General features: G+C 37.2%; 4 non-coding genes across 4 annotated transcripts; 3 read left to right on the forward strand and 1 right to left on the reverse strand.

The window, feature by feature from the left end:
- Positions 1–3050: 3050 nt before the first annotated feature.
- Positions 3051–3156, forward strand: LOC128295681 (small nucleolar RNA R71). The gene has a single exon (XR_008286241.1). It is a non-coding gene; the product is annotated as a small nucleolar RNA R71 (small nucleolar RNA).
- Positions 3157–6233: 3077 nt separating this feature from the next.
- LOC128295643 (small nucleolar RNA R71) lies at positions 6234–6339 on the forward strand. Its single transcript, XR_008286203.1, has one exon. It is a non-coding gene; the product is annotated as a small nucleolar RNA R71 (small nucleolar RNA).
- A 3087-nt stretch (positions 6340–9426) lies between these two features.
- On the forward strand, positions 9427–9532 carry LOC128295662 (small nucleolar RNA R71). Its single transcript, XR_008286222.1, has one exon. It is a non-coding gene; the product is annotated as a small nucleolar RNA R71 (small nucleolar RNA).
- Positions 9533–12382: 2850 nt separating this feature from the next.
- LOC128296047 (small nucleolar RNA R71) lies at positions 12383–12489 on the reverse strand. Its single transcript, XR_008286595.1, has one exon. It is a non-coding gene; the product is annotated as a small nucleolar RNA R71 (small nucleolar RNA).
- Positions 12490–20308: the final 7819 nt, after the last annotated feature.

Here is a 20308-nt window from a genome sequence, read left to right on the forward strand (position 1 = left end):
TTACAAAATTTACTTAATAAAGCTAGGACTAAAGTGGAATTATCTAGATTTCTCTTTATTTTTCTGCATTCTCATCAGAAAATCACCATGGAAGAGTTCTATTAAGCTGGTTTTTCATATTTTTACTTCAAGTAAGTTCAATTCTTGATTATTTCTTGAAATATTTGTGTTTTTGTGACTTTTACAACTAGGTCCTATTGTTGAATTCATTAGTTTTTGATTCTATGAAAGAAATTTAAAGTTGCTATGAATATGTGATGGAAGTATATGATGATTTGGCATGGAATTAGAGCTTTAAATTGTTTATATGTTGATTTTATTGTAAGAATTGAATAGAAAGTGAATGTTTGGGACCTAATTGTAAAAGATTTTGAAGTTAGAGTTTTATGTGGAAATTCTGAAATTCAATAGTTATGAAATAACTTATAATGTTTAGGAAAAGTATTAATTGATAAAATTATCTTAATTAAGGGGTTAATTAAGCAAGGACTGAATTGTATGAATTGTGAAATTTGGGGCAAAATGGAAATCAACATTTTGCACTAAAACTGTTTTGGACAGCAGCAGTAGTCTAAGTTTGAAAAATCACCAAAAACTGTAGAAATTTAATTAGAGAATGAATAAAATATGAAATTAAATATTATTGAGTCTAGTTTCTTATAAAAGAAATAAAATAAGCAATGAAATTGTAAATCATGAGATATGATAAATTATGTGAGACAAGGTCAGAATGATTTCGGGTTCCCCTGTTCTGACTTTGTAAAATCATCGAAAATTGGATAAAAATAATTAGGGGATTAAATTTATATGTTAGAATCCTGAATGAGTCTATTTTCAAGGGAAACAAACTGGAACATCATTCGAATCCTGTACGAGGAGATAATTAATTTTTAGTGAAGAACGGTCGGAACTGTCAGATGGCAAAACAGAGGAGACTTCAATGAATAAACTGTATTAATTGGACAAACCAAAAATTATGAAAATTTTATGGTAAGAAGATATGTGAATCTAGTTTCTTGGAAAATTTATGGATCTTAATTTGGAGTTCTGTAGCTCAAGATAAAAATAATTTAGTGACTATGACACAGATGGACAACTTTAATATTCACATAAGTAGATAGTGAAAATTATGGATAATGTTACCTACAAGTGTGTTGTTTATTCTAAGGATGTGGATGGAGAGGAGGAGGAGGAAAATATACAAAAATATATGAATGACTCGTGTATAAATTGATCACATGCCCGATTATAATCGATAAGTGTTGAATTAGAAATGATATAATGTTTTATTTGGAATATTTATTATGAAATTATGATTATCGCTATAATACAAAAATCGAACTTGTGAGTTTATATAACTAAATTTAGTGATCATTTGTTAATATTATTAAATTTCAATATTATTTTATGAATGGTGATTAATATTTATGTATGTTAATTGTTGAAAATAAGTAAATTATGTACAAAAGTTATGAAATTGAACTGAGAATTTCGGAGGAACTGAACGCAGGAAATGAGTACAATCTTTCAGTTAAAAAGATGAATTGACGGTAAATTACCCAAGTAAACTGAGATTCAGCATTTGTTGTGAATTCTCATGTTTGCTTTCCGTTTAGCTCTTACGAGCTTCCGTTAACTCATATGAGTTTCAGTTAACCCTTTTGGGGTTTCAGTTCAGCTCTGATGAGCTTCAGTTAGCCTTTGGGCTTCCGTTTAGCACTTATGTGCTTTAGTTAGCCTTCGGGCTTCTGTTTAGCACTTATGTGCTTTAGCTAGATTTCGGGCTTCAGATCACGATGTACTCAAATCCGTAAGCTGTTCTTTGAATAGACAAGTTGGTAAGTCGTAAATGTAACATGTGGAAAAAGAAATGTATGTAATGTTATCAGTATTATTATTGAGCTCAATTATGTGATTTTATCATTCAGAGATTGTGTTTGACGGGATATGTTAGAAAATTATGAGTATGTGAATCAAAGTGACAGAATTTAAACACCTAATGAGGTTGAGCTGATTCACACGAATTTGTCATTTGAAATTGTGATTGACAGGAAGAAACAGTGAATTGAATGCTTATCAATGGTTACACATAATTATCTAAAAAACAAGAAAAATGACGGTTATTGATATATGGAAATGTGAGACATTAATATATGAATGTGGAATATGTTTGATAAATGTGTTCATTCTTAATTATGGAATTATGTACCTCATGTGTGCTGTTTGCATAAAGATGATATTTCAAATACTTTGGTGAGTAAAGCTTAAATATGAAATAGTATGAAATCGAGACAAGTTGTTATGAAAATATATTTAAATTATCTGTAAATGTTTTGTTCTCCTCGATAATGCCTCGTACTTTATTCCGGCAACGGATATAGGTAGGGGGTGTTACATGGCCTATTTGAGTTTTGAGCCCTTGGATAGACTCTTATTGATTTTTAAGTGCTGTATCGGTGTTCTGGAAACGAGTTTCTGACACCGATATAAATTTAGATAGCATCTTTTCAAGGTTCAGTTTCTTTTCCTGTTGATAGGGCAGTTATTGAAAACCCGGAGGGTTCTGTGGCCTTTGATTCCCTTGACCACCCCAGGAGAAATTTGGGAGGTTCTTCCAACCTGCATTATAAGTATTGCTATAAGGATTATTTTGAAATCGATGATTATTACCCATGTAATTTAATTGTTCGTTCTCCATGCTGTGGCCATAGGATTGATATTCTGAACTGCTTGATCCACCTCCACTGACTTCACAGTGCATTACTGTATGAACCTGCGAAGAACCAAGTAAACCATCAATCTTTTTATTTAGAAGTTCTACCTGGTCTGACAGTATAGTAATCGAATCGACGTTATAAATGCCTGCTGTTTTAGTTGGATTAGTCCTCATGACTTGCCACTGATAGTTATTCAGTGACATCTTTTCAATAAATTCGTAAGCCTCTTTAGGTGCTTTGTTATTGATGGTTCCCCCGGCTGCTGCATCAATCATCTATCCTGTCGAGGGGTTCACCCCATTGTAGAATGTTTGAACTTGCAACCATAGAGGTAATCCATGATGAGGACACCTTTACAGTAGGTCCTTGTCTTTCTCCCATCCATCGTAAAGAGTTTCTAAGTCCATCTGCACAAACGAAGAGATATCATTATGTAACTTGGCTGTTTTAGCCGGCGGGAAATATTTTAATAAAATTTTTCGGTCATTTGTTCCCAAGTAGTAATTGACCCTCGTGGTAACGAGTTCAACCACTGTTTAGCTCTTTTTCTCAATGAAATAGGGAATAACCGAATATGAATGGCATCATAAAAAACGCCATTAATTTTAAATGTATCGCAGAATTCTAGGAAATTTGCCAAGTGAGTGTTTGGATCCTCATCCGGCAAACCATGAAACTGAACAAATTGCTGTATTATTTGAATAGTGTTAGGTTTTAGTTCAAAATTATTCGCAACAATAGCAAGCCTAACTATACTTGACTCAGTTCCTGTTAAAGTAGGTTTAGCATAATCATACATAGTACGAGGAGCAGGATTCTGATTTGCTAGTTCAGCGGGTATCGCAGAAGGTAGCTGATTATCTTGATTTTAAGCCATCTCCTCAGTCGTAGTTGAGATATATTCCTCTTGCCCTTCCTCTGTGTATCTTAGGCTTCGCTTTATTTCTCTTCGGTTTCTGCGAGCTGTGCGATTAATTTCTTCGTCAAACAGTAGTGGTCCTGATGGGTTTCTTCCAATCATAAACTATAAAAACCTGCCAAGAGAAAGAAAAAGTAAATTAATAAATAATAATAAAAATAAAATAAAATTAGCTTGCAAGAAAAGTAAATGGCTAAAGTAATAAAAATTGACTGTTCCTAATATCTTAGTTCCCCGGCAACGACGCCAAAAACTTGATCGCGTGATTTCGTAATAGGATTTAAATATTTATAATTAATCGTTCTTGAAACTAACTATTATCGCGATGTAGGCAAGTGTACCTATCAAACAGTAGTATAGTTTTAGCAAGACCGGATTGTCGAACCCAAAGGAACTAAAAGTATTAGTAATGATTGTCTTTTTATTATCTAGCCTAAGAATAAGGAGGTTTTGTTTTTATTAACTAATTATCTAAACTAAGAATTCACAGAAAATAGAATCGGGGAACTACTTTTGGGGAAAACGACTGAATTAAGACAATATCTAAGGAAAAATCCACCTAGACTTCACTTGTTATTCTGACTCCGAATCAGACGATTTATTCATTTAACTTGTTCCGTACAGATCCCTAAGTTATGTTATTATCCCTATTTGGGACTAATAACATATAATCCCCAGGTTGAATGATTGAGACTTTTCTTTAATTAACCTTAGGGTTGCATTAACTCGATCTATAGATCCTCTTATTAGGTTTCACCCTAATCTGGAAAAATCTTGTCACCCTATCTCTAGGCGCGCAATCAACTCCGCTTAATTATGACAAATGTACTCTTAGACAGGGTCTGTTCCTCCTCTGAATAAAAGCTTATCTTGAATCAGTAACCTACGATATCAAAACAAAAATTAAGAACAAGTTAAATATTTATCATACAAGTCAGAAAATAATAACAAGATTCGTCTTAGGTTTCATTCCCCTTAGTAAAAAGGAAAACATCTCAGAAGAATAATGAATACAAAACATAAAGAAAACCCAAAACTCCTGAAGGGAAATTCAGGGGAGATCTTCAGTCTTGATGATGAATCCGGCTTCTGAGATGGATCAATCAGCTTCCTTCGAGTAATTCCTTCCTTCCTCCTTGTGCCTCCCCTTTTTTTTCCTCCTTTAGGGTGTATTTAGAGGCTTTGGAATGCCTAAGAATGCTTAAAAGTGGCCTTTTCTGAATTGGACTCAACTTGGGCTCGGCAGGGACACGCTCGTGTGTGTTTACTTCAGGCCGTGTTCGAGCCTGTTAGAATGGCACGGTCGTGTGTTCTACCCGTGTGAGTCGTGCTTCGATTCTTCCAAATTGACACGGCCATATAGTCTACCCATGTAAGGAAGTACAAGCCGTGTTGATTTTGTACTTTGGCCCATTTTCTCCGTTTTTGGCCCGTTTCTCGTTCCTTTCACTCTCCTAGCTCACCTAAGTATAAAACATGAAATTAAGTCATTAGGAGCATCGAATTCACCAATTTTAAGGAAAAATTATCCATAAAATGCATTAAGCATGGGGTAAAAATATGTATAAATTACAGTTTATCAAGCTCCTTTAAAAATTTCATTGCGTTTGGCATCTGTGATAGAGCTTCAATAAACGGTAAGTTAGTATGTAATTTTTTTTATTAGTTTAAGGAATTTACCAAATTGTTCATCGGAGCGGTATTTTCTTGTAGCGTTGGGGTATGCCACACAAGGTTTATATTCGACATTCACTGATTTGTTTTTATTATGACTTACCTCACCTTGACCTCTGCTCACCACAGTTTCTTGCCTCGGTTCTGGCTCAGGCTCAACGAATCCTTCTTCATCCTGAGCATTAATCGCATTGAGCTGCTCCCTTGGATTGGGTTCAGTATTACTTGGCAAGCTACCTTGTGGTCATTCAGAGATTAGTTTGGAAAGCTGGCATATCTGAGTTTTGAGTCCTTGGATCGACGCTTGTTTATTTTTAAGTGCTGTCTCAGTGTTCTGGAAACGAGTTTTTGACACCGAGATAAATTTAGACAGCATCTCTTCAAGGTTCAGTTTCTTTTCCTGTTGATAGGGTGGTTGTTGAAAAGCCGGAGGATTCTGTGGCCTTTGATTCCCTTGACCAACCCAGGAGAAATTTGGGTGGTTCCTCCAACCTGCATTATAAGTGTTACTATATGGGTTATTTTGGGATCTAGAGCTATTGTTACCTATATATTGGATTTGTTCCTTCTCGATGCTAGGGTTGAAGGGTTGATACTCTGTGCATGCTCCTCCTCCATTTGTCTCGCACCTCATTACTGGATGTACATGAGTATGAACCAAGTAAACCATCAATCTTTCTATTTAGAAGTTCTACCTGGTTTGACAGTATAGTAACCAAACTAACGTTATAAATGCCTGCTATTTTAGTTGGCTTAGTCCTCATGACTTGCCACTGATAGTTATTCAGTAACATCTCTTCAATAAATTCATAAGCCTCTTTAGGTGTTTTGTTGTTGATGGTTCTCCCAGCTGCTGCATCATTCATTTGTCTTGTCGAGGGTTCACATTATTGTAGAATGTTTGAACTTGCAACCATAGCAGTAATCCATGGTGGGGACACCTTCGTAGTAGGTCCTTATATCTCTCCCATGCATCATAAAGAGTTTCTAAGTCCATCTGCACAAATGAAGAGATACCATTACGTAATTTGGTTGTTTTAGCCGGCGGGAAATATTTTAATAAAAAATTTTCGGTCATTTGTTCCCAAGTAGTAATTGACCTCATGGTAACGAGTTCAACCACTGTTTAGCTTTGTTTCTCAATGAAAAAGGGAATAACCGAAGACGAATGGCATTGTTAGAAATGCCATTAATTTTAAATGTATCGCAGAATTCTAGGAAATTTGCCAAGTGGGTGTTTGCATCCTCATCCTACAAACCATGAAACTGAACAAATTGCTGTATCATTTGAATAGTGTTAGGTTTTAGTTCAAAATTATTCGCAGCAATAGCAGGCCTAACTATACTTGACTCAGTTCCTGTTAAAGCAGGTTTAGCATAATCATACATAGTACGAGGAGCAGGATTCTGGTTTGCTAGTTCAGCGGGTATCGTAAGAGGTAGCTGATTATCTTGATTTTTAGCCATCTCCTCGATCGTAGTTGAGATATCATCCTCTTGCCCTTCCTCTGTGTATCTTAGGCTTCACTTTATTTCTCTTCGGTTTCTACGAGCTGTGCGATTGATTTCTTCGTCAAACAATAGTGGTCCTGACGGGTTTCTTCCAGTCATAAACTATAAAAACCTACCAAGAGAAAGAAAAAGTAAATTAATAAATAATAATAATAATAAAATAAAATTAGATTGCAAGAAAAGTAAATGGCTAAAGTAATAAAAATTAAAATATCTTAGTTCCCCGGCAACGGCGCCAAAAACTTGATCGCGTGATTTCGTGATAGGTTTTAAATATTTATAATTAATCGTTCTTGTAACTAACTATTATCGCGATGTAGGCAAGTGTACCTATCAAACACTAGTATAGTTTTAGCAAGACCGGATTGTCAAACCCAAAGGGACTAAAAGTACTAGCAATGACTGTCTTTTTATTAACTAGCCTAATAATAAGGGGGTTTTATTTTAATTAACTAATTATCTAAACTAAGAATTCACAGAAAATAGAATCGGGGAATTACTTTTGGGGAAAACGACTGAATTAAGACAATATCTAAGGAAAAATCCACCTAGACTTCACTTGTTATTCTGACTCCGTATCGAACGATTTATTCATTTAACTTGTTCAGTAGAGATCCCTAAGTTATGTTATTATCCCTATTCGAGACTAAAAACATCTAATCCTTAGGTTGAATAATCGAGAATTTTCTCTAATTAACACCCTAGGGTTGCATTAACTCGATCTATGGATCCCCTTATTAGGTTTCACCCTAATCCGGTAAAATCTTGTCACCCTATCTCTAGGCGCGCAATCAACTCCATTTAATTATGACAAATGTACTCTTAAACAGGGTCTGTTCCTCCTCTGAATAAGAGCTTATCTTGAATCAGTTTCCTGGGATATCAAAACAAGAATTAAGAATGCATAATTAAGAAAAAATTAAATATTTATTATACGATTCAGAAAATAATAACAAGATTCATCTTAGGTTTCATTCCCCTTAGGTATTTAGGGGATTTAGTTCATAACTAAAAGGAAAACATCTCAGAAGAATAATGAATACAAAACATAAAGAAAACCCAAAACTCCTGAAGGGAAATTGAGGGGAGATCTTCATTCTTGATGATGAATCCGGCTTCTGAGATGCATCAATCAGCTTCCTTCGAGTAATTCCTTCCTTCCTCCCTGTGCCTCCCCTTTTTCTTCCTCCTTTAGGGTGTATTTATAGGCCTTGGAATGCCTAAGAATGCTCAAAAGTGGCCTTTTTCAAATTGGACTTAACTTGGGCTCGGCAGGGACACGCCCATGTGTGATTACTTCAGGCTATATTCGAGCCTGTTAGAATGGTACGGGCGTGTGTTCTACCCGTGTAAGTCGTGCTTCAATTCTGTCAAATTGACATAGCCGTGTGGTCTACCCGTGTGAAGAAGTCTAGGCCGTGTTGATTTCGTACTTTGGCCCATTTTCTCTATTTTTGGCCCATTTCTCCTTCCTTTCACTCTTTTATGCTCACCTAAGTATGAAACATGAAATTAAGTCATTAGGAGCATCGAATTCACCAATTCTAAGAAAAAATCATCCATAAAATGCGTTAAGCATGGGGTAAAAATATGTATAAATTACGGTTTATCAAGCTCGTTTAAAAACTTCATTGCATTTGGCATCTGTGATAGAGGTTCAATAAACGATAAGTTAGTATGTAATTTTTTTAAGAGTTTAAGGAATTTACCAAATTGTTCATCGGAGCGGTCTTTCCTTGTCGCGTTGGGATATGGCACACGAGGTTTATATTCGAAATTCACTGATTTGTTTTTATTATGACCTACCTCACCTTGACCTATGCTCACCACAGTTTTTTGCCTCGGTTCTGGCTCAGGCTCAATGAATCCTTCTTCATCTTGAACATTAATCGCGTTGAGCTGTTCCCTTGGGTTGGGTTCAATTTTACTTAGCAAGCTACCTTGTGGTCGTTCGGAGATTAGTTTGGACAGCTGGCCTATCTAGGTTTCGAGCCCTTAGATCGAAGCTTGTTGATTTTTAAATGCTGTCTCGGTGTTCTGGAAATGAGTTTTTGACAACGAGATAAATTTAGACAGCATCTCTTCAAGGTTCAGTTTCTTTTCCTATTGTTAGGTTGGTTGTTGAAAACCCGGAGGATTCTGTGGCCTTTGATGAAATTTGGGTGGTTCCTCCAACCTGCATTATAAGTGTTACAAGATGGGTTATTTTGGGATCTAGAGCTATTGTTACCCATATATTGGACTTGTTCCTCCTAATGCTAGGGTTGAAGGGTTGATACTCTGTGCATGCTCCTCTTCCATTCGTCTCGCACCTTATTACTGGATGTACCTGAGTAGAACCAAGTAAACCATCAATCTTTCTATTTAGAAGTTCTACTTGGTTTGACAGCATAGTAACCGAATCGACGTTATAAATGCATGCCGTTTTAGTTGGCTCGGTCCTCATGACTTGCCACTGATAGTTATTTAGTGACATCTTTTCAATAAATTCGTAAGCCTCTTCACATGTTTGTTGTTAATGGTTCCCCTGGCTGCTGCATCATTCATTTGTCTTGTCAAGGGTTCACACCATTGTAGAATGTTTGAACTTGCAACAGTAGAGGTAATCCATGGTGGGGACACCTTCGCAGTAGGTCCTTGTATCTCTCCCATACATCATAAAGAGTTTCTAAGTCGATCTGCACAAACAAAGAGATATCATTACGTAATTTCGCTGTTTTAGCCGGCGGGAAATATTTTAATAAAAAATTTTCGGTCATTTGTTCCCAAGTAGTAATTGACCCGCATGGTAACGAGTTCAACCACTGTTTAGATTTGTTTCTCAATGAAAAAGGGAATAACCAAAGATGAATAGCATCGTTAGAAATGCCATTAATTTTAAATGTATCGCAGAATTCCAGGAAATTTGCCAAATGGGTGTTTGGATCCTCATCCTGCAAACCATCAAATTGAGCAAATTTCTATATCATTTGAATAGTGTTAGGTTTTAGCTCAAATTTATTCACAGCAATAGCAGGCCTAACTATACTTGACTCAGTTCTTATTAAAGTAGGTTTAGCATAATCATACATAGTACGAGGAGCAGGATTCTGATTTGCTAGTTCAGCGGGTATCGCAAGAGGTAGCTGATTATCTTGATTTTCAGCCATCTCCTCAATCGTAGTTGAGATATCGTCCTCTTGCCCTTCCTTTATGTATATTAGGCTTCGCTTTATTTCTCTTCGGTTTCTGAGAGCTGTGCGATCAATTTTTTCGTCAAACAGTAGTTGTCCTGACGGGTTTCTTCTAGTCATAAACTATAAAAATCTGCCAAGAGAAAGAAAAAGTAAATTAATAAATAATAATAATAATAAAATAAAATTAGCTTGCAAGAAAAGTAAATGGCTAAAGTAATAAAAATTGAGTGTTCCTAATATCTGATAAACGCCAAATTATACATATTTTTACCCCAAATACTTACCATTTTTACGGATGTTTATCCCTAGATTTTTGGATTTTGGTGCTCTTAATCCGGTTATTTCATGTTTTGTACTTAGGAGAGCACCAAGAGTCAAAAGGAGCCAAAAATGAGCTAAAAAGGGACAAAACGGACCAAATCGAGAAGATGACACGGCCTAAGCCTTGCCAAATGGGCTTCTCACACGCCGTGTCTTTCGAGGGTGTCGACCAAGGCTTTCACGATTCACACGGCCTGGCATTGACCCAGATGGCCTTGTGAAATTTAGCGGATTGAACACGTCATGGCAAACACGTCACACGGCCGTGGTACACGGGCGTGTCCCTTTTTCAAAGAATTGTATTTTACATGGAAAAGGATACTTAGGGAAAAAAAAAGCCAATCCAAAGCCTATATAAACACCTTAAGTATGACTTAGGAATGGGCCCCTCCTCCAGAACTTTTTTGGAGTACAGAACCGCATGTCGAGAATTACTTGAAGGAAGCCAGATGATCCATCCCAAAAGCCGGAGCTACTCCTAGACTGAATATCTCTCTCAGAATTCCTTCAGAGGTTTTAGAGTTTTCTTTATGTTTTGTTTTTTTCCTACTTTTGAGATGTACTCTTATTTTATTATGAACTAAACCCCTTAGATACCTAAGGGGGTTGAAACCTATGATGGATCTTGTTATTATTATTTGAACTGTATGATAAATACTTGATTTGTTCTTAATTATATGTTCTTAATGCTTGAGTTAATATTCTGGGTATTGATTCATGATTTTATGTGCTTATGCAAAGGAGCAAAAGTCCCTGTCTAAGAGTAGATTTGGTATAATTAAGCGGAGTTGATCGAACACCTAGAAATAGGGTTACGAGATTTTACCGGATTAGGGCGAAACCTAATATAGGAGTCCATAGATCGATTTACTGCTTCCCTAGAGGTTTTAATTAGAAAGAGATTTCAATTAATTCAACTGAGGGTTAGGTGTTATTAGTCTCGAAAGAGATAATAATATAGGTTAGGGAGTCTCACGGATCAAGTCAAGTGAATAAATCATCTGGTTCAGAGTCAGATAACAAGTGAAATCTAGGTGGATTCCTCCTTGGGTGTCGTCTTTATCAATTACTTTTCTTCAAGTCTTTTTCCAAATTTTCTCTTTACTTTAGTTTAATTAGTTAATTAGTTTAGTTAATTAGTTTAATAAACAACCCTTCTTTATTTCTAGGTTAAATAATAAAAAGATAGTTATTACTAGTACTTTTGGTTCCCTTGGTACGATATCCCGATCTTGCCATTACTATACTATTGTTCGATAAGTGCGCTTGCCTTTTCGTCGTGATAATAGTTAGTCTAGGTTTGATCTTCATTATATATATTTATTACTTGTTACGAATCACGCGATCAAGTTTTTGGCGCCGTTGTCGGAGAACTAAAATATTCAGAACGCTAAATTTTTATTACTTTAGCCATTTATTTTTCTTGCTATTTAATTTTATTATTATTTATTAATTTACTTTTTCTTTCTCTTGGCAGGTTTTTATAATTTATGATTAGAAGAAACCCGTCGGGACCATTACTTTTTGACGAAGAAATCGATCGTACAGTTTGTAGAAATCAAAGAGAAATAAGGCGTAGCTTACGATACACAGAGAACGAGCAAGAAGACGATACTCAAATCCCAACCTACGAGATGGCTGAAAACCAAAGTAATCAGCTACCTCCTGCAATTGCGACTAATCAAAATCCTGCTCCATGCACTATGTATGATTATGCTAATCCTTCTCTAACAGGAACTGAATATAGCATAGTTAGACCTGCTGTAGCTTCAAATACTTTTGAACTAAAACCTAACACTATTCAGATGATATAGCAGTTTGTTCAGTTTGATGGTTTGCAAGATGAAGATCCCACCGCTCACTTAGCAAATTTTCTGGAATTTTGCAATACATTTAAAATCAATGGCTTTTTTGATGATGCCATTCGTCTTCGGTTATTTCCTTTTTCATTGAGGAACAAAGCTAAACAATGGTTGAACTCGTTACCATGAGGGTCAATTACTACTTGGGAACAAATGACCGAAAAATTTCTACTAAAATATTTTTCGCCGGCTAAAACGGCTAAATTACGTAATGATATCTCTTCTTTTGTACAGATGGATTTAGAAACACTTTACGGCGCATGGGAGAGATACAAGGACTTACTGAGAAGGTGCCCTCACCATGGGTTACCGCTTTGGCTTCAAGTACAAACATTCTACAATGGTTTGAATCCCTCGACTCGGCAAATGGTTGACGTAGCTGCTAGCGGAACCATCAACAACAAAACACCTAAAGAGGCTTATGAATTCATTGAAGAAATGTCACTGAATAACTATCACTGGCAAGTCATGAGGACTAAGCCAACAAAAACAGCCGGCGTTTATAGCGTCGACTCAGTTACTATGTTGTCAAATCAAGTAGAACTTCTCAATAAAAAAAATGATGGTTTTCTTAGTTCTACGCAAGTACATCTAGTAATGAGGTGTGACTCAAGTGGAGGAGGAGTGCATACATAATATCAATCCTTCAATCCTACAACCAAAGAGGAACAAGTCAACTATATGGGTAACAATAACTTTAGATCTCAAAATAACCCATACAGTAATACTTATAATGCAGGTTGGAGGAACCTCCCAAATATTTCCTGGGGTTGTCACGGGAATCAAAAGCCACAAAATCCTCAAGGTTTTCAATAGCCACCTTATCAACAAGAGAAGAAATCGAACCTTGAAGAGATGCTCTCTAAATTCATTGCGATATCAGAAACCCATTTCCAAAATACCGAAACAGTACTTAAGAATCAACAAGCATCGATCCAAGGGCTAGAAACTCAGATAGGCTAACTATCCAAACTAATCTCTGAACAACCACAAGGTAGCTTACCAAGTAATACTAAACCTAACCCAAGTGAACACCTTAACGCAATTAGTACTCAAGATGACGAAGGAATCGTTGAGCCTAAACCAGAACCAAGGCAAGAAAAAGTGGTAAGCAAAGAGAGAAAGGAGGTAGATCAAAATACAAACAAACCAGTGACTGTTGAATATAAACCTCGTGTCCCATACTCTAACGCAGCAAGGAAAGACTGCTCAGATGAACAATTCAGTAGATTATTTAAACTTTTGAAAAAATTCCATATTAACTTACCGTTTATTGAAGCTTTGTCACAAATACTAAATGCAACAAAATTTTTAAAAGAGCTTTTAATAAATAAGCGGAAGTTGGACGAAGCGTCGCACGTGGAGCTAAACACAGTCTGCTCATCTATTCTACAGAATAAGCTACCCCACAAATTGAAAGATCCAGGGAGTTTTATAATTCCTTGTTTAATTGGTAGTTTAGATATAAGTCATGCATTAGCTGATTTAGGGGCTAGTATTAACGTCACGTCTTACAAAATGTTTAAGCAACTAGGTCTTAGGAAACCTAAACAAACTAAGATGAGAATTCAATTGGCAGATAAAACTATAAGATTTCCTAGGGGTATTATTGAGGATGTACTCGTGAAAGTAGATAAGTTCATATTTCCCGTTGATTTCGTTGTTCTAGACATAGAGGAGGATAATAACACCCTTTTGATTTTAGGAAGGCCCTTTTTAGCAACTGCTAAAACAATTATTGATGTTGGTACATGTGAGCTTACACTTCGTGTGGGAGACGAAACGATCACCCTTCAAGCTCGTAACTCTAGCATCACATCGAACATTGAAGGTGATAGTCCACACCAATCTACTAAAACTGACAATATAACTTTACAAAAATTAAGCTTCAAAGAAGTTCACGAGCCATGTTCCAGAAACGATAAAGGACACATTCATGAAGAACGAAGGCTACGAATAGAAAAGCTAGACGAATGGTGAGCACACAAATCGAGAACACATGATAAAACAAAACTACGCCAAAACAAGCCAGATACCTCTCCTCATCAAGTTAAGGTTAGCGATAAAGTCTTACTAGATGCCGTAGATCCCCACATTGTCACTACCACATCGAATGAGGAAATCCCTCTTACGGTACTCAATATTTTTTCATTCAGTACGGTGGAGGTGAGTCACCTCAAGTTCGGCACTTTTAAGGTAAACAACACCCGATTAAAACCCTATTTTGATGAGATTGATAATAGGAATGAGGAGTATAAACTCCTCAAACCACCCTGACCATTCACTAGAGAGGTAAGTCGAGCTTAGACTATAAATAAGCGCTTCTCGGGAGGCAACCCGAGCACTAACATATTTTGATTTCTTTATTTTTAAATTCTAACACTTTAAATCATTAACTTTATTTTTGAATTGCAAAGTTTTTCAGCCCACACGGCTAGACACACGCCCGTTCCTAAAGCCGTGGCCAAACAAGGGAAGAGACACAGCCGTGCAAAAGTAGGTTACATGATTTCCCCAAAACACGGGATGCGATAAATCCCCACGGCCGTGCGACATGGTCGAGGGTGAGCTTGATAGGTGAACACGGGCGTGGGAATGGAAAAACACGGGTGTGCCAAGGGCAAAGCTCGATTCTGTTTCTTCGATACGGGCGTGAGACACGCCCGTGTCGTTAAGCCGTGGACAATAATACACGGGCGTGGTACCCTAACACACGGGCGTGGGAGAAGCGAATAAAGTTAGGCACGACCGTGAGACATGGCCGTGTGCCACACATGCCCAAGACACACGGGCGTGTGATAGTAGCCGGACACGACCTAAATTGCAAAATTCAAAAAACACGGGCTCACCTTTAGAGTAAACGGACGTGGCCCTAGGCCGTGTGGCCCTCCCCTATATAAGCAAACCACTGTTCATCTTCTTCCCCCTTTCAAAACCTTAGCCAAAATCTCCCTTTCTTCACTCCCTAATCCCTATTCCGGCCACCATCCCCCAGATTCTCACTTCCTCAACCCCCAAACCACCCTCATATCCACTCCCCTTGCATCAATCCTCACTTTCCCCTCGCTTTTCCCTCCATTTTTCCTCCACACGGCTGTACACTCACGCCACACGCCCGTGCTCGCCATCAACATGCCCGTGCGCCTCCCTACACCAATTTTTGGTTCACTTTCTCAACCTTGTTTTTCCAATTTGTGTTGCTATATTAGTATTCTATAAGCTTTACAAAGATATTGTTAATATTACCAATTTGTTCTAATTAAGTTAGGAATTTGCTTTACGTATTTTCTATATTTGAATTGTTTAAACTACTAAATAGCATATACTAGTTCTAGGATTCTTGCTTAACCGATAATGCATTTTTTATTTCAGTACATGTTTCTGAATAATCATATAAAATTTTCACCTCTCGCTTGATATCGGTAATTTTTAACACATCTTGGAACTACTATATCAATGCTCATACATTTTCAGGAACATTATGTCATCATCGAGAGGCAAGAAGGCCGCAGTCCCATCCTCAAAGAGACGTAGGGGACCGGGTTCTTCCTCGATATGTGCTACAGCCGAAGTTCGACACCCATTCCTTGAGTTTCTGCAAGCTTCGCAGGAGGAGCTATTTCAGATACTACGCGCGCGACCCCTCACTACAGGTCGCTGCATCGATTGGGCTGCCGTAGAGCAAGTCCACTTAGCTGATGCCATCCGTGCCCTCCTCATGGGAACGGTTCTTTGCTATTACTGAACCCACTTATTTAGAGCTAACTTTAGAATTATGCTCTACTTTTCATTAACAGGTGGTGATGACGAACAATGACGACCTAGGCACCGTTCACTTCCGATTAGGCGGTCTAGTTCGCGCAATGAGTGTCCCAGAGTTTGGATTCGCTCTGGGACTTTACACCGATAAGTTTATGGAAGAAGAGGACATGAATGCACTACCACGCAATATCCACATTTCTCTTTCCTTGTGCTGGAAGGCTTTGGCACCACTCTCTTCCACCTAAGACCCCAGCCGCTCGAAGGCCTCAGCTCTCACCCTTTTCCTACGATACCTCCATGCCATATTAGCACACACCTTGACTGGAAGGAGAGAGAGAACCAGCATTGTCAACACCCACGATGCCTACTATTTATGGTGCATGGCGAATGCACACGTGACTAACTTGTTATATTTCATCGCTTCGCCATTCGCCATCAGGTCGAGCGGCATTGAAAGGGAGTAATCCCTATCGGCTCCTACATGACGTGCCTTGCCAGACACTTCAGCCTCCTTAACACCCTGGCCTAGTCATCAGTGCTTACACTGATAGGTCAGATGTTCCCACAAGGAGTCACGACTACGTTACACATGAGGATGATCGAGCGCCGACGTGGGACCGATCCTCCTCAGTATCGTATCACTCATGCCATTGATGAGGAAGATCTTGAGGACATTCCTGATTATGTCCCTCCATAGCACGAGGAGCCTTCTACCACGCCACCTAGGGAACGACCAATTCATGTGGCTACTTCATTGGCACACCTTTTCGACCGACTCGCTCACTTTGAGCAGTATTACACTACACAGTTCGAGATGATTCACGTGCGAGATCGGTGACGTGATAGACAGATGGACAACATGCAGGCCATGATGCAGCAGCTATGTCAGCACTTCTACATCGCCACTCCAGCGCCGCCACCAGAGGGCCCCACTGACGAGGATCATTGAATCATCCTATCTTTATATTTTTATTTTTATTTTCATTCCAATTTTATTATTTTCTTTTGAAAGACATATCTATATTAGTAAATTTTACTTTCTTCATTTTTTTGGTATTTCTAACAAGTAATCCCACTACGCTCTCGTCCACACCAACTCTTAATAAGCTCTTCATGATTCTACAGACTTCCAAGCAAAGCTGCTAGGAATATTTTACAGAATGAGGAAACAAATAGTGAACAATACCCAACAAGTGCCATGTTCAACGACCCAATTTCTTCATCTAGCCAAGAACAGTGGCAGCTACCACTTTCCCCAAACACTCCAGCCTCAGAATCAAGCTCCACATTCATATAACAGGGAGTTTCACCTTCTTCCCTCTTATGATTTTCTTTATTTTGAATAGTCTATCTTTGTACATTTAGGGCAATGTACATCTTAAGTTTGGGGGGCGAACATGAACATGAAACCTAACTTTTTGCATTATTCTCAAATCCCTCAATTTGGTCTTGTGCTTAAGTGATCTTCTCATAATCTTGATCGAATGAATTCTGATTGATCTATAATTATTGTTGATATGTCATGACTTAGACTATGGGAATTATGCATGATTATTTGATTATAGGACATTAGAGAATCGAGCATGATAAGTTGATATTTTAAGAACTAAAATTTTTTAGATTATTTTCCTAAATTGAGGTATTATCTTGAAATCTTAAGTATACAGGAATGACATCAAAAACCCAAATTTTTGGTGAGATTTTTGAGCCTTTTGAGCATATAGCTTTCTTTCTTGCTCACTTCTTTTGTGGTTTGAGTGTGTCAACATTGAATTGTTATTCAAGAACTTGCTTCGATTATACATGTCTAGATCATACGTATGATTTGATATACTGAGATGATAAAGGCACTTAGGATTTAACCCACTTACTCCATAAAAAGCCTTCCCACATAATTAAACCCTTAGTGAACCCCCTTTGAGCCTACTAACTTTTTTTTATTGATTAACCCTCATCATTAACCCATTAACCCATTATTGTTGAAATCCTCTTACTTAATTTACCTTTTTATCGAGATTAAATTTAATATTGTTACCTCACTATGTTCACCATTTTTTCTTACTGAATATTGTATTGACTTGATTTGTTCTTAAAAAAAAAAACTTTCAATATTATTATTGTAATCCTCAGCAAGCTAAAGTTGTCATGAGCTTATGTAATATAGTTCTAGATATTTGTTTGTGATTTAGTAATTAAGTTTTTAATAGTGGGGTAATATATTGAAATTATATTGATTCTAACATTTGTCTCTTTAGCTTGTATCCATACCCGTAACCTAAACCCCGTTACAACCATGCAAAGACCTTTTGATTTGTGTATCATATCATTTACAAGTGGTAGAGATTTGATTTTCATGCAAGCCTATAGTAATAACTTCTCATGTTAGACAATCGAGTGCTTAATCTTGAACCTTAAACACTTTGAGTGATTTGAGTGAATCCTTAGTGAGGATGCCATCTATTGTATATTTAGGACTAAAGTTAATTACTTAGAGGAAGGAGATTACCTATAATTTTATTATCAAAATATTCAATTTAGATTGTTTAAGACTTTTAATGCCCCTATAGTTGAATTCTCACTGTATGATTTTTCGTGGAATAGGTTGTAACATTATCAATAATGATTATGTGATTGAACGGACTGAATTCTAGCAGTAAATGAGAGTTTTGCTTGAGGACAAGCAAATGCTTAAGTGTGGGGGTATTTGATAAATGCCAAATTATACATATTTTTACCCCAAATACTTAGCATATTTATGGATGTTTATCACTAGATTTGTGGATTTTTGTGCTCTTAATCTGGTTATTTCATGTTTTGTACACAGGAGAGCACCAAGATTCAAAAGGAGCCAAAAACGAGCTAAAAAGGGACAGAACGGACCAAATTGAGAAGATGACATAGCCTAAGCCTTGCCACACAGGCTGCTCACAGGCCCGTGTCTTTTGAGGGTGTCGACCAAGGCTTTCACAATTAACATGGCCTGGCATTGACCCACACAGCCGTGTGAAATTTAGCGGATCGAACACGGCCTGGCAAACACGTCACACGGTCGTGGCACACGGGTGTGTCCCTTTTTCAAAGAGTTGTATTTTACACGGAAAAGGATACTTAGGGAAGAAGAAATCCAATCCAAATCGTATATAAACACCCTAAGTATGACTTAGGAAGGGGCCCCTCCTCCAGAACTTTTCTGGAGTACAGAACCGCACGCTGGGAATTACTTGAAGGAAGCTAGACGATCCATCCCAAAAGCCGGAGCTACTCCAAGACTGAAGATCTCTCTCAGAATTCCTTCATGGGTTTTAGAGTTTTCTTTATGTTTTGTTATTTTCCTACTTTTGAGATGTACTCTTATTTTATTATGAACTAAACCCTTTAGATACCTAAAGGGGTTGAAACCTATGATAGATCTTGTTATTATTATCTGAACTGTATGATAAATACTTGATTTGTTCTTAGTTATGTGTTCTTAATGCTTGAGTTAATATTCTGGGTACTGATTCATGATTTGATATGCTTATGTAGAGGAGCAAAAGTCCCAGTCTAAGTAGATTTGGCATAATTAAGTGGAGTTGATCGAAAGCCTAGAAATAGGGTTACGAGATTTTACCGGATTAAGGTGAAACCTAATATGAGAGTCTATAGATCGATTTACTGCTTCCCTAGAGGTTTTAATTAGAAAGAGATTTTAATTAATTCAACTGAGGGTTAGGTGTTATTAGTCTCGAAAGAGATAATAATATAGGTTAGGGAGTCTCACAGATCATGTCAAGTGAATAAATCGTCTGGTTCAGAGTCAGATAACAAGTAAAATGTAGGTGGATTCCTCCTTGGTGGCGTCTTTTTCAATTACTTTTCTTCAAGTCTTTTTCCAAATTTTCTCTTTGCTTTAGTTTCAATAGTTAATTAGTTTAGTTAATTAGTTTAATAAACAACCCCTCTTTATTTCTAGGTTAAATAATAAAAAGATAGTTATTACTAGTACTTTTGGTTCCCTTGGGTACGATATCCCAGTCTTTCCATTACTATACTATTGTTCGATAGGTGCACTTGTCTTTTTGTCGTGATAATAGTTAGTCTAGGTTTGATCTTCATTATAAATATTTATTACTTGTTACGAATCACGCGATCAATATCTTAGTTCCCCGGTAACGGCGCCAAAAACTTGATCGCGTGATTTCGTGATAGGTTTTAAATATTTATAATTAAATCATTCTTGAAACTAACTATTAATGCGATTTAGGCAAGTGTACCTAAAGAACAGTAGTATAGTTTTAGCAAGACCAGATTGTCGAACCCAAAGGAACTAAAAGTACTAGCAATGACTGTCTTTTTATTATCTAGCCTAAGAATAAGGGGGTTTTG

Source organism: Gossypium arboreum, chromosome 7, assembly GCF_025698485.1.
Source record: "Gossypium arboreum isolate Shixiya-1 chromosome 7, ASM2569848v2, whole genome shotgun sequence".
NCBI lineage: Eukaryota > Viridiplantae > Streptophyta > Magnoliopsida > Malvales > Malvaceae > Gossypium > Gossypium arboreum.